The sequence below is a fragment of the Theropithecus gelada genome, chromosome 4 (genome assembly GCF_003255815.1).
Source record: "Theropithecus gelada isolate Dixy chromosome 4, Tgel_1.0, whole genome shotgun sequence".
In the NCBI taxonomy this organism is placed as follows: Eukaryota; Metazoa; Chordata; class Mammalia; order Primates; family Cercopithecidae; genus Theropithecus; species Theropithecus gelada.
The window spans coordinates 31263989-31278437 of record NC_037671.1 but is presented as its reverse complement, the minus strand read 5'-3'; the positions used below and the strand labels follow the sequence as shown (position 1 = coordinate 31278437).

Below are 14449 nucleotides of genomic sequence, written 5' to 3'. Positions count from 1 at the left end.
AATTTAATTTTAGGAAACTTTATCACATTTGGAAAAAGTGAGTAGCCTTGACTTTTACGTGTAGTTATCCTTGGACTAATTGAAGCATGAACGGTTCCAATATTTAAGCTGCCCGAAAACTTTTTCTTTTGTGTTAGTTCCGCAGTGCATCTAAGTAAGCAAAACGTATTTTTGGAGTTTGCCCCTTTTCTCACCGCAAGCTGTGGTAGAGCGTAGAGACGTTACGCCAAGAATATTTTACTTAAAGGCAGGAATAGATTCTATAGGCAAGTTGCTTGCACCTGTGGGCTCTATGGCTTAGTTGGTTAAAGCGCCTGTCTTGTAAACAGGAGATCCTGGGTTCGAATCCCAGTAGGGCCTTACAGTTTTGATTTTCACTAGAAAGCCAGTTCTTCGTTAACCTGTACTGTACCTGAATTCTCCACTGTACTCAACGTACTGCCAGCTCTAGTGCAATCAATTATGGATTATGTGAAGGCAAAATTCCCAAGCTCAAAGAAGAAAATGAGAACCTTGTGAAGTTTTGAATTAAATTCCGGCAGATCTTTTTTTCCAACAAATATTTATTGAGTTTCTCTGTGTATGCACAGATTCAAAACCTATATAGATGTAGATTGTCTCATCTCTAGAATCCAGTAACGTCCAACTCTATAGCTGATTTCAGAAGAGTTCATATAAATTAATATACTACCATAAAGTAGTAAGTCTATCATAAAACAGATGGGAAATTAGCATAGTTGCAGGGTCCTACTTGCCTTTTGAAGAGAACAGGAGGAAAATAATTTTTAAAGCCCTGCTAACCCTCTTATAAAATGAACTAGGAACACTTTCTAGTGATGGCCAGTTAGAAGCTGTATTTGCCAGAGGCTGGTGCATCTCTGGGGCTGGAACAAAAGTGCTGAAGGAATAGAGCAAATTAAGGAAAATTTTCAAACATCCAAAGCTAATAAGGGCCAACCTTACGGGATTAGTTTCATTTGCATGTGTTTGCATATCTCATTATTTTGGCCATTAATTCAACACAGATGTATTGACTGCCTTGTATGTGCAAGGTACTGCTCCAAGGCCAGGGGTAGGACAGTTTAATAAATGCCAACCCCTCACCATCCCTCCACCCCAACAAATTCTTACCCTCATGGACCTTATCTTCTAGAAGAGTATGGAAGATAATGAATAGATAAAAACATAACATAAATATTATGTCAGATTGTGGTGAATTCTATGGAGAAAAATTAAGCAAACAAAGAAGATGAGGAGTGTATGAGTAGAAACCAAAAAGATTTCTCTGCCCTTCTTATAAGCCACTAGCGGATCTATTTTTTGTTTTCCTTTATCTTTTATGAGAAGTGATCACAGGATGACTCTCATCGCCATGTTATTCTAACAACCCTAGGTAACATCCTTAAATAGTTAATTGACTTTCAGCTTTACCTTTGCTGCACCCTATTACATGCTGCCCCTCGTTAGATTCCGACCCTGGACAGGGATCCATTCGAAGTCACATCAGAATGCCTGGGTACAACCCTCAGCTGTCCTCTTTAATAACTATGTAGTTTAGGCAAACTACATAACTTCACTGGGCTTCACTTCCCTTGTTTCTTTAATGATAATGGAATTGCTATAAGAACGTTTTCAAGAATAAATACAAATAAATTACTGTTTAACAAAAATGCTTTCAGTAAGGGTCAGCATTATTATTATTTGAACAAACATTTTTGGGGCCAAGTGTTTAGTTCTTCAAACCACACTTTAAGATCTTATTTCATTTTTTTTTTTTTTTGAGACGGAGTCTTGCTCTGCCGCCCAGGCTGGAGTGCAGTGGCCGGATCTCAGCTCACTGCAAGCTCCGCCTCCCGGGTTCACGCCATTCTCCTGCCTCAGCCTCCCGAGTAGCTGGGACTACAGGCGCCCGCCATCTCGCCCGGCTAGTTTTTTGTATTTTTTAGTAGAGACGGGGTTTCACCGTGTTCGCCAGGATGGTCTTGATCTCCTGACCTCGTGATCCACCCGTCTCGGCCTCCCAAAGTGCTGGGATTACAGGCTTGAGCCACCGCGCCCGGCCTCTTATTTCATTTTATGATAGAAATCCCAAAGCTTAACAATTTACTAACGTCTACTAGCAAGTAAACAAAATCTATCCTTTTTTTCTATTCATACATGTACAGAAGCAATACAGAATTTTAAAATAATTAGGGAAATAGATCAACAGTTAAATAAAATATTTAAGAAAGAGTGCATGAAAATGTTGGCCTCATATATTCTAGTTGAGGTAGCAAACATATAGAAATTTACACAATAATAAAAATCAGGATCATCATGATTAAATTCCATACCTAAAAGCTCTTCTCTGAATTAAATTATCCTAAGCACAAAAAATTTGTTCAATAAATATTCATTTTGGTACAGTCAGTGTGCTTTTGATTATGGCCACCAAGTATTTGGATATTTAGAAACACCTTAAAGCATTTCTAAGTTTAGCAATATATCTGTTTAATAGATAGAATTATGCTTCTGTTTTATTTGCTCTTTGTGAAATTTCTGAATCTCAAACTGCTGTCAAAAGACTGCATCTGGTTAGTAAATTATTCATAGAATACAAAAACAATGAAGAAAACATCAAACAACTACCATTGACAGTGGAACACTGTGTATTCAGAAAATAATTGTAGCACATCAAAATGTAATAGATTCTGGCTGAGTGTGATCATAGTGACCACTTTCATAGTTTTTATTTATCCAAAAACACAGTAGGCAATCCACACATGATTTTGCAACTGTTTGCTTTCTTTTTTTTTGTACTTTTTTTTTTTTTTTTTTTGGTGGAGACGGGGTTTCACCGTGTTAGCCAGGATGGTCTCCATCTCCTGACCTTGTGATCCACCCGCCTTGGCCTCCCAAAGTGCTGGGATTACAGGCATGAACCACTGCACCCGGCCACAACTGTTTTCTTATACAGTTATAACGATGTTTACATAAAATGGAATAGTTGACCTAACATATTTAAAAAGCTGCATACAATAGTCTCAATACTTCAAAACTTACTAATAATCACAAATTATTTGCCCCAAAACTAGATATATGCTGGAACTTGCTGAAAAAGTAACCAAAATAATAGACCTTGGTAGCAAACGGTTTGCTTATACATCACCTATTAAAAAGATTCTCCTATCAGCATCCCAGAATGGAACTTGTACTGTGACAAAAGAATATAACTGTGTTTCAAATCTATAAAACAACTTCATTGAAGGAAGTAGAGTGGAAAGCTGCTGAACTAAGTAACTTTGGAAATTAGTAGAGTCTGCAAGACTAAAGTAAAAAAGAACTGTACATAACATTGTACTCTAGTTGATTAAGTCATTTACCAGGAAAGTATGGATTAACAATTCTGAAACCCCTCTACATGGATACTGGAATTGAACAATTAAATAAATGAATGCTAGATAGTGAGAGCCAGGCTTCTCACTTTGGGAGTGAATTATAGACAAGCAAGGGAAGAAGGCTGGAATGATCCAGGTGGTAATGGATTAGAATTGGAAATATCAGTATGAACTCAAATTTAGCTTAATATAGATACAAACAGATATATAGATTTATAGATATTTGTATGTATATAATATGTATATATATTATGTACACATAAAACACACAAGCATGTATTTTGTTGGTCTGTCAGTTGAGAGGGCCTAAAGGCAACAATATCCCATTAGCAATAAGGACACCTAGTGCCCAGATCTTGGTTTCTAAAATAATTTTCCAATAAAAGGAACCAGGGCTCCTTGGAGAAGTGGTGAATGGTAGGACTGGGGAGGAAATATACAAGATAAGCCTAGATAATCTTGTAGTGCCAGAAACTATGAAAGTGCTGAAAAACAACATGATGATGATGGTATGTCAAGGGACACAGAACCCAACTAAAAGTCTTTCTAATTGCCAAAGAACCCTCTGCAGATCTTCAGAACTCTCCCTGTCAGTAGCCCTCTTCCCCTTCGTACTTTGCCTGTGAATTTTAGTTACTTTGGCTTCCTTGAATGCTAACTCCCCAACTCTAGAAGATTGTTGGGCCCTCTTTACGTTTCTGCGACTAAATGAGCAGTACTTTTTAGTTACTGATTTTGGATTAAATTTATAAATGTAATATAATTTATATAAATTTATAAAGAAAAGTGATATATTTATGATGACCAATCCAAGAACATAGAACGAATATCCATTTGTTTAGGTCTACTTTCACTTCTTTTTTCTTTGTTCTTAGTTGTTTAATGTGAATGTGGGATTGTTTTGTTTTTTGAGATAGAGCCTCTCTCTGTTGCCCAGGCTGGAGTGCAATGGCACTATCTCGGCTCACTGAAGCCTCAGCCTCTCTGGTTCAAGCGCTTCTCCTGCTTACCTGGGATTACAAGTGTGGGCCACCACTCCTGGCTAATTTTTGTATTTTAGTAGAGACGGGGTTTCGCCATGTTGGCCAGGCTGGTCTAGAACTCCTGCCTCAAGTGATCTGCCAACCTCAGCCTCCCAAAGTGCTGGGATTACAGGCATGAACCCTTGCACCCTGTCATGGTGTGGGTTTTTATTATAGAAAGTTCCTTCATTTCAAGGGTTCACAGGGCCCAGACAACCTCAGTATATCTGGCCTTCCTCTGGTCTCCTTGCACTTACTTATGAAAAAGAACCTGTAAAAACTCTCCCTTTTAGCCACTGTCATTAGATCAATTTGCTGAGCTTCTATTCTCAGGTGGAGCCCTCTCCTCCTTTTAGTAGGCGAATGCCCATTACTAATTTCTGGATTTTCCAGTTCTGAGGGCCATCAGAAGTTCATTTTCTTTCTCCTCATTTCCTCTCTTACACTTGTTGTACCTTGCATCTGTTGTTGAGTAGTTCCTACTCAGTCATATTTGAGAGTTTGTGAGAATACTTAATTACCTCATTTTGTTGATGATATTGCTGATGGGTTTTTGTTCATTTGGTTTTTTATCCTAATTGTTATGCCTTTTTAATGGAGTGATTCAGAAAGACTCAGCACATATGTTACAGCAATCTTCTTGCCACAAATCTTCCACTATTTTATATTTAACTGAAGTACTCTTACTTCCTAATTGACATATTTAAGTGTATGTTTTTAAAAGGCAAGATTATTTTCTACTATCTTAATGTGGACAATCATATCACTCATTCCAAGTACCACAGAAGAAATCTGCTTGTCTTCCAGAGTTAGTTTCTATGGTGTTTCCTCTTCAAATCATTTATTCTGAGCTCCTCTCCTGCTTGATACAGTCAAGTCTCTGAAACGAGGTCACAAACTCATAGCAGTTACTTTAACCAGACATAGCATTCCACCTTCAGACCTTCACATATGCTATTTTTCTGTTTTTAACTCTCTTCACCCTGTTGTTGTGTACTTACTGCCTTAATATTCTTTAGTATTAGATAAATGATATTTTTCCCAGGAAAACTTCTCTCAGCAAAGTATCTCTGAGGATAGGAACCTGGTCTTGTTTATTGTATTCCCAGAACATAGGAAGCCCTGGCATATTGCAGGTCTTTTCTGAAATATGACTGCTTCCATAGCACTCTGTATTTCATCAGTCATAGAATTTGTTACTTTTATATTTAGTGTGTATTTATTATTATTTTTTATTTCTTTTTGAGACAGGGATTTTGCTATGTTGTCCAGGCTGGTCTCAAACTCCCACCTCGACTTCCCAAAGTGCTGGGATTACAGGTGTGAGACACCTGTACAAAGCCTATTTTTAGTATTTATTTAGTGCCTACATTTCCTAGTGCAATTCCATGATTGCAGTGATTATAAATATTCTTTTCACCACTGTATCTTCAACACTTATCACAGTGTGTGTTAAGTGAATAAACAACAAATAAATCACATGTAGTCAAGGTGCCTTTTTAGTTTACTGTCATTCTCCTTTACATATTATTCCACTATAGCTCTTTACACTACTGGAGTGCAATTATCCGTTTACATATCAGTCTCCCTGAGATAGTGGGCTTCTAATCCTTAACACCTATTACACAGTTTGACCTTTTAACTAACTATTAAATAAATTAATACATCTTTTAAAACAAACAAAAACTTTATGGTTATGTTAAGAATATCAAGCTGATTCCCTCTAAATGCTTCATATAAGTGGCATGGATAGAAAAAGAAAAGGTGTTATATATTGACAGATGTATGTATACTAGTGATGTAAGAGAGACAATTTAATAATTTGGTCCTATAGTGTATGAGTGCAATTTCTTTCCTTGCAAACATGAAATAATGGACTTCAATCCTAGGACTGTTTTAATCCTCAAAGCTGAAAAAGAGGGTCCCCCCCCAATTTTCACTTTTGAATTATTTCTGACTAATTACAAAAAAAAATTCAGACAATAAAATTACATAAACAATATATAATAGTTGTAGTGTTGTTCAGCAAATACCTCTGTCTACCAGCCTTCCGGGCTCATGGTAGTAGTGCACTTTCTGTCCCCGTTGTATTTGAGAGAGCCCATGTGACTAATTCTGGCAATGAGTTGTGAATGAAAGAATGTCTACTACTTCCATTCTGCAGGTATTTAATTGCCAATATGAAATACTCCAGAGTTCTCTTTTGTTCTGCTATGGGGGTCAGCGATGTTTCCAGAAAAGCTGCTCCATCACAGTGATCTCAGAGTGAGAATGATGTTGACCAGGGGCCCCAGCCAACTCTCAGTGGATATGTGGCATGAGCAAAAAACAAATCTTCGTGGTTTTAAGCCACACAGAATTTGAGTTAACTTGTTACCTCAGCATAACCTAGTCTTGCCTGATTGTTACAAAAGGAGCTATTAGAAACATGAAAACAAGAGCTGTATGATAGATGGGTAAACCATGATAACATCAAACATAGGTCCAAGAGAGTACTTGAATTTGAGTTTAGTTCTTGGCCATTTTGGGTGCCAAAGCAAAAGATGAAATTTGCTGAGTTATTTAATTTTCATCCTATAATGTTGAAAAGCTTATTTTTTATTTCTATCAAAAGCTTTTTCCAACTCTACTCAATTTTTATTATTTGATTTTGTATTGTAGTAGAAAACATTCTGAAGGACTGAGTACTTAACTAGAATTTCTCAAAACGAATATCCTATCTTTAACCATGGAACTGATTGTCCAGTGTGGAAACCAGTACATATATGTGATTTCTACTTACCAAATTGAAAGTGCATAGTCTTTGATACCACACATACATTGGGTTCCATCTCTACTAAACACTAGATGTAACTACTTTCTAGCTGGGTGATTTAGTAAATAGATAATGAGATATTTTGCAGACTAACTTTAAAAATAGAAAATATCTGCCAAATATGTAGCACATAATAGACTCTAAATAAGTAGTGGTTCTTAATACTATTATTACTTTATCCACATAAATATAAAATGTAGACATAATACTTTGCACAAGGACTCATAAAGTTTATTCAAATTCTTCAGTATGACCTTTCAGCTTTTCTTTACTCATTCTGCAATTTATCATCCATCACTTTCCATCAGAAACCCTCCAGCCTCAGACAGATGAGTATCCTTGGTTTTCCAAGACCTTTCTTTGTGACATCTTTGCTGAAGCTCTTCCTTGTCCTCTCTTTTTCTGGCCGGGAGGGCAACAAAAATGTTATCAATCCTTAAAGGCATTTTTTGAACTTTGATAGAATTTATTGTTGATTCTAGGGAACCCAGCATTTTATCTATTTTACAAATGATTTTCTAAATATTACTTAATTGTAACAATAGTAATTTATATTTGCTTATATGCCTTTAGTCTTCAAAAAAGAGTTTTAGTCCTTAAGGAAATAAATAATTGGCCCCACTGGGAATCGAACTTTAGTTCTACAATTTAAAAAACAGTATGATGCTGTAATGCAGTGATTCTCTAGCTTAAATGTATGTTTGAGTCACCTAGTGAATGAGTTAAAAACAGTTTCTTGAGGTTTACCCCCAGAGGTTTTAATTCTTGTTTTGTTAAGGGCCCAGAAATGTGAATTTTTAATATGCACTCCAAGTGATTTTGAAGCAAGTGAATCATATTTGCAGAACTCCAGCTTTAAGTACAGTGTTACACACAGACCTGAATTGAGAGGGATGTCCATCTATACATACATCAACATTTTTGTACCTATTCATGAACATTCACTTACCCTCTTATTTCAGGGAAAGGAAGAGTTAGCATTATTGAACATCTACCATATTCCAGGTCAATCTTATTTAATTGACCCAACAATCCTGACAAACATGTATCATAATCAGTTCTTTGAAAATGAGAAAACAAGTTCAATGATGTTTACTGTAACATAGTAAGTGCCAGGCATCTGGGAGAATTTGCAGCCCACTTTTCACTGGTTTCTTTAGTCAGACATAAAAACCATAACAACTAAAGTCTACTAACCTATCACACATAATTTTGAGTTGGGGGAAAAATGTGAAATCACTTTCTTTACTGAAAGAGCTTTTCAAATATTACCTCATAATGTTAATTATAATAATTATTACATTCATTCATTCATTATTCACTATTATTGTTATGATTTCTATTGAGGGTGTGTCCCATCTCTCCCTACTAAAACTATTTTTTCCTAGAAAAAGTTCTGTCTTCAGAACTTCTACCAACTCAGAACTTTTAAACAATCACTCTTATCTTACTTGTTTTTTTTTAGCAGGTTGGTGTCATCAAAATTCAGTGAAGCACTTGAATGAAAGTTTCCCAGAGGATTTCATTCTTATGGGATTTATCAAATATCCGTGGCTGGATTTTCTTCTCTACTGTGTCCTCTTGACCTTCTACATGTTCACATTGTTGGGAAATATTGCTATTATTCTGGTCTCTCAACTAGATTCCCAACTTCATAGTCCTATGCATTTCTTTCTCACCAGTCTTTCCTTCTTAGATCTCTGTTTCACCACCACAACAGTACCTCAAATGCTATTCAATTTAGGGAGTCCCAACAAGAACATCATTTAAATAGCCTGTATGGCCCAGGCCTATGTAGTTCACTGGCTAGCCTGTACTGAATGTGTCCTTCTTGGCATCATGGACTTAGACCGCCATGTGGCTGCCTGTAAGCCTCCAAGGTATGCTATAATCATAGACCATAAGGTCTGCCAGCACCTGTCCAGCACTGCTTGGTTAATTGGTCTGGCCAATTCACTGCTGAAGTCAACACTCACAATTTAGCTGCCCCTGTAATGGTGTATAGCTCAGATCTTCCTTTAGTTAGAGTGTGTCACCTAACAGTCTCTAACTGTAACAACCTTTGAGATCTGCTACAGCATTCTAACTGAGGCCAACCTCATGCCAGGGAGCTCTAAAGATTGAAGATGGTGGAGATACCAGGGCCTGCCAATTTTTCACATACCTGGGATTTCTTTAGTGAGAAACCTTTGTTCTAGAACTCCCCATTGGCTGGCAATGGGGATGTGAAGTAAGAAGGTAGAGCTTAAACACCAGCAATCAAGGAAGGGACTGCAATTATCATAACAACCAGCAGACACATAACTAGCATAATGAGCATGTGAATGGAGTGGCCAAGGTGGCAGAGATAAAGACTACACAAGAGTGCAACAGAATAAACTCCCATTTACTGAAGCAAAAATAACAGGTGCTGCCTGTAAAGGTCCAAAGTGCCAGCAACAGATACCAATGCTAAGACTTTCAATGGCTCTATTCCTCAAGGAAACCAACCAGCCACTTGGCAGGTTGATAATAATAGACCCATTCTACCATAGGCAGGCCAGGGATTAATCTCACAGGAATAGATACCTATTCCTGGTACGGGTTTAACATTCTTGTTATATAGCCCCAGTCAGGGCTACTATTTAGGGATATTTGGGTTCATATGCATGAAATCTCACAAAAGCTAGTGTGTGACCATACAAACTGGCGAGGAGACCCACTTCCAGTAAGCCCATAATGATGGGACTCACTGGTCCGATTCCAAACCACATTATCTAGAAGCACCTGGTCTGACAGAGAGTTGAACAGGCTTGCTGAAGGCACAGCTGCAGCACCAGCTCAGAGGTAATATGGCATTCTCCAGGATGCAATGTATGTACTACTGAATTAGAGCTCCTAAATGGTGCTGTGTCTCCAATAGGAAGAAAATGTGAGTCCAGGAACCAAAATGTGGAAGCAAGAGTGGCCCCATTAATCATTACTTCCAGAGGACCACTTGGGGATTTGTGCTTCCTATCCCCACAATTCTGAGTTTGGCAAAGTTAGACTTCTAGTCTCAAAGGCAGTCCACTCTTGCCAGGGAGTATAGCAAGAAGCCCATTGAAGTAAAAGCTACAACTGCCACCTAGGCATTTTGAGATCCTTGTGTCCAGGGATCAGAAGACAAGAGAAGGTAGAGCTGTTTTTACATAGTGAGGTCAGGGTGGAATACATATGAAGCTCAGATGGTTCACTTAGTTGCCTCTTGATATACCCTTGTTCAACTGTAGTCATAGATGGACAACTAGACAAACAGAATAGAACAAAGAACCAAGAGGAAAAATACTTTTATTTGTAAATAAATGGGCCTGAGGATTAGTGAAGAAAAACGAATTATTCAATAACAAATGTGAGACAATTGAGTATTCATGCAGAAAAATGCAAATAAAACTGAATCACTGACTCATACCATACCCCTCCCAAATGTATCCTAAATATAAGATATTAGTTTATAAAAACAAAATTTTGGGACCTGGAGCAAGATGGCCAAATAGGAACAGCTCCAATCTCTAGCTCCCAGTGCCAGCAACACAGAAGACGGGTGATTTCTGCATTTTCAACTGAGGTACTGGGTTCATCTCACTAAGGAGTGCCAGACAATCAGTGCTGGTCAGCTGGTGCAGCCCAACCAGCGAGAGCTGAAGCATGGCGAGGCATTGCCTCACCCGGGAAGTGCAAGGGGGAAGGGAATCCCTTCTCCTAGCCAGGGGAACTGAGACACACAACACCTAGAAAATTGGGTAACTCCCACCCTAATACTGGGCTTTACCAAGGGTCTTCGCAAATGGCACACCAGGAGATTATATTCCACGCCTCGCCGGGAGGGTCCCAGGCCCACGGAGCCTCCCTCACTGCTAGCACAGCAGTCTGCTATCTAACTGCAAGGCAGCAGCGAGGCTGGGGGAGGGGCGCCCACCATTGCTGAGGCTTAAGTAGGTAAACAAAGCCGCCTGGAAGGTCGAACTGGGTGGAGCCCACAGCAGCTCAAGGAGGCCTGCCTGTCTCTCTAGACTCCACCTCTGGGGACAGGGCGTAGCTAAATAAAAAGCAGCAGAAACCTCTCAGACACAAATGACCCTGTCTGACAGCTTTGAAGAGAGCAGTGGATCTCCCAACACGGAGGTTGAGATCTGAGAACAGACAGACTGCCTGCTCAAGTGGGTCCCTGACCCCTGAGTAGCCTAACTGGGAGACATCCCCCACTAGGTGCAGACCGACACCTCACACAGAGGGGTACACCCCTGAGATGAAGCTTGCAGAGCAAGAATCAGACAGGAACACTCTCTGTTCTGCAATATTCTATCTTCTGCAGCCTCTGCTGCTGATACCCAGGCAAACAGGGCCTGGAGTGGACCTCAAGCAATCTCCAACAGACCTACAGCTGAGGGTCCTGACTGTTAGAAGGAAAACTAACAAACAGAAAGGACACCCACACCAAAACCCCATCAGTACATCACCATCATCAAAGACCAAAGGCAGATAAAACCACAAAGATGGGGAAAAAGCAAGGCAGAAAAGCTGGAAATTCAAAAAATAAGAGCACATTTCCCCCTCAAAAGGAACGCAGCTCATTGCCAGCAATGGATCAAAGTTGGACGGAGAATGACTTTGACGAGTTGAGAGAAGAAGGCTTCAGTCCATCAAACTTCTCAGAGCTAAAGGAGGAATTACGTACACAGCACAAAGAAACTAAAAATCTTAAAAAAAGAATGGAAGAATGGATAACTAGAATAATCAATGCAGAGAAGGCCATAAACAAACTAACAGAGATAAAAACCATGACACGAGAAATACGTGACAAATGCATAAGCTTCAGTAACTGACTCGATCAACTGGAAGAAAGAGTATCAGTGATTGAGGATCAAATGAATGAAATGAAGTGAGAAGAGAAGTCTAAAGAAGAAAGAGGAAAAAAAAATGAACAAAGCCTTCAAGAAGTATGGGATTATGTGAAAAGACCAAATCTACGTCTGATTGGGGTGCCTGAAAGTGAGGGGGAAAATGGAACCAAGTTGGAAAACATTCTTCAGGATACCATCCAGGAGAACTTCCCCAACCTAGTAAGGCAGGCCAACATTCAAATTCAGGAAATACATAGAATGCCACAAAGATACTCCTCAAGAAGAGCAACTCCAAGACACATAATTGTCAGATTTGCCAAAGTTGAAATGAAGGAAAAACTGTTAAGGGCAGCCAGAGAGAAAGGTCGGGTTACCTACAAAGGGAAGCCCATCAGACTAACAGCAGATCTCTCGGCAGAAACTCTACAAGCCAGAAGAGAATGGGGGCCAATATTCAACATTCTTAAAGAAAAGAATTTTCAACCCAGAATTTCATATCCAGTCAAACTAAGTTTCATAAATGAAGGAGAAATAAAATCCTTTACAGACAAGCAAATGCTTAGAAATTTTGTTACCACCATGCCTGCCCTACAAGAGACCCTGAAGGAAGCACTAAACATGGAAAGGAACAACTGGTACAAGCCATTGCAAAAACATGCCAAAATGTAAAGACCATCAATGCTAGGAAGAAACTGCATCAACTAACGAGCAAAATAACCAGCTAATATCACAATGACAGGATCAAGTTCACACATAACAATATTAACCTTAAATGTAAACGGACTAAATGGTCCAATTAAAAGACACAGACTGGCAAATTGGATAAAGAGTCAAGACCCATCAGTTTGCTGTATTCAGGAGACCCATCTCACATGCAGAGACACACATAGGCTCAAAATAAAGGGATGGAGGAAGATCTGCCAAGCAAATGGAGAACAAAAAAAGCAGGGGTTGCAATCCTAGTCTCTGATAAAACAGACTTTAAACCATCGCAGATCAAAAGAGACAAAAAAGGCCATTACATAATGGTAAAGGGATCAATTAATCAGGAAGAGCTAACTATCCTAAATATATATGCACCCAACACAGGAGCACCCAGATTCATAAAGCAAGTCCTTAGAGACTTACAAAGAGACTTAGACTCCCATACAATAATAATGGGAGACTTCAACATCCCACTGTCAACATTAGACAGATCAACGAGACAGAAAGTTAACAAGGACATCTAGGAATTGAATTCAACTCTGTACCAAGCAGACCTAATAGACATCTACAGAACTCTCCACCCCAAATCAACAGAATATACATTCTTCTCAGCACCACATAATTGTAAGTAAAGTACTCCTCAGCAAATGTACAAGAACAGAAATTATAACAAACTGTCTGTCAGACCACAGTGCAATCAAACTAGAACTCAGGACTAAGAAACTCAATCAAAACCGCTCAACTACATGGAAACTGAACAACCTGCTCCTGAATGACTACTGGGTACATAACGAAATGAAGGCAGAAATAAAGATGTTCTTTGAAACCAATGAGAACAAAGATACAACATACCAGAATCTCGGACACATTTAAAGCAGTGTGTAGAGGGAAATTTATAGGACTAAATGCCCACAGGAGAAAGCTGGAAAGATCTAAAATTGACACTCTAACATCACAATTAAAAGAACTAGAGAAACAAGAGCAAACACATTCAAAAGGTAGCAGAAGGCAAGAAATAACTAAGATTAGAGCAGAACTGAAGGAAATAGAGACACAAAAAACCCTCCAAAAAATCAATGAATCCAGGAGTTGGTTTTTTGAAAAGATCAACAAAAGTGATAGACCGCTAGCAAGACTAATAAGGAAGAAAAGAGAGAAGATTCAAATAGACACAATAAAAAATGATAAAGGGGAGATCACCACCGACCCCACAGAAATACAGACTACCATCAGAGAATAATATAAACACCTCTACGCAAATAAACTAGAAAATCTAGAAGAAATGGATAATTTCCTGGACCCTTACACTCTCCCAAGACTAAACCAGGAAGGAGTTGAATCCCTGAATAGACCAATAGCAGGCTCTGAAATTGAGGCAATAATTAATAGCCTACCAACCAAAAAAAAGTCCAGGACCAGACGGATTCACAGCTGAATTCTACCAGAGGTACAAGGAGGAGCTGGTACCATTCCTTCTGAAACTATTCCAATCAATAGAAAAAGAGGGAATCCTCCCTAACTCATTTTATGAGGCCAACATCATCCTGATACCAAAGCCTGGCAGAGACACAACAAAAAAAGAATTTTAGACCGATATCCCTGATAAACATTGATGCAAAAATCCTCAATAAAATGCTGGCAAACCGAATCCAGCAGCATCAAAAAGCT

At 38.8% G+C, this 14449-nt stretch overlaps 1 non-coding gene across 1 annotated transcript; it reads left to right on the top strand.

Annotated features, from left to right (window-relative positions):
* The first annotated feature begins 286 nt into the window (after window positions 1–286).
* TRNAT-UGU lies at window positions 287–360 on the top strand. Its single transcript has one exon. It is a non-coding gene; the product is annotated as a tRNA-Thr (tRNA).
* Window positions 361–14449: the final 14089 nt, after the last annotated feature.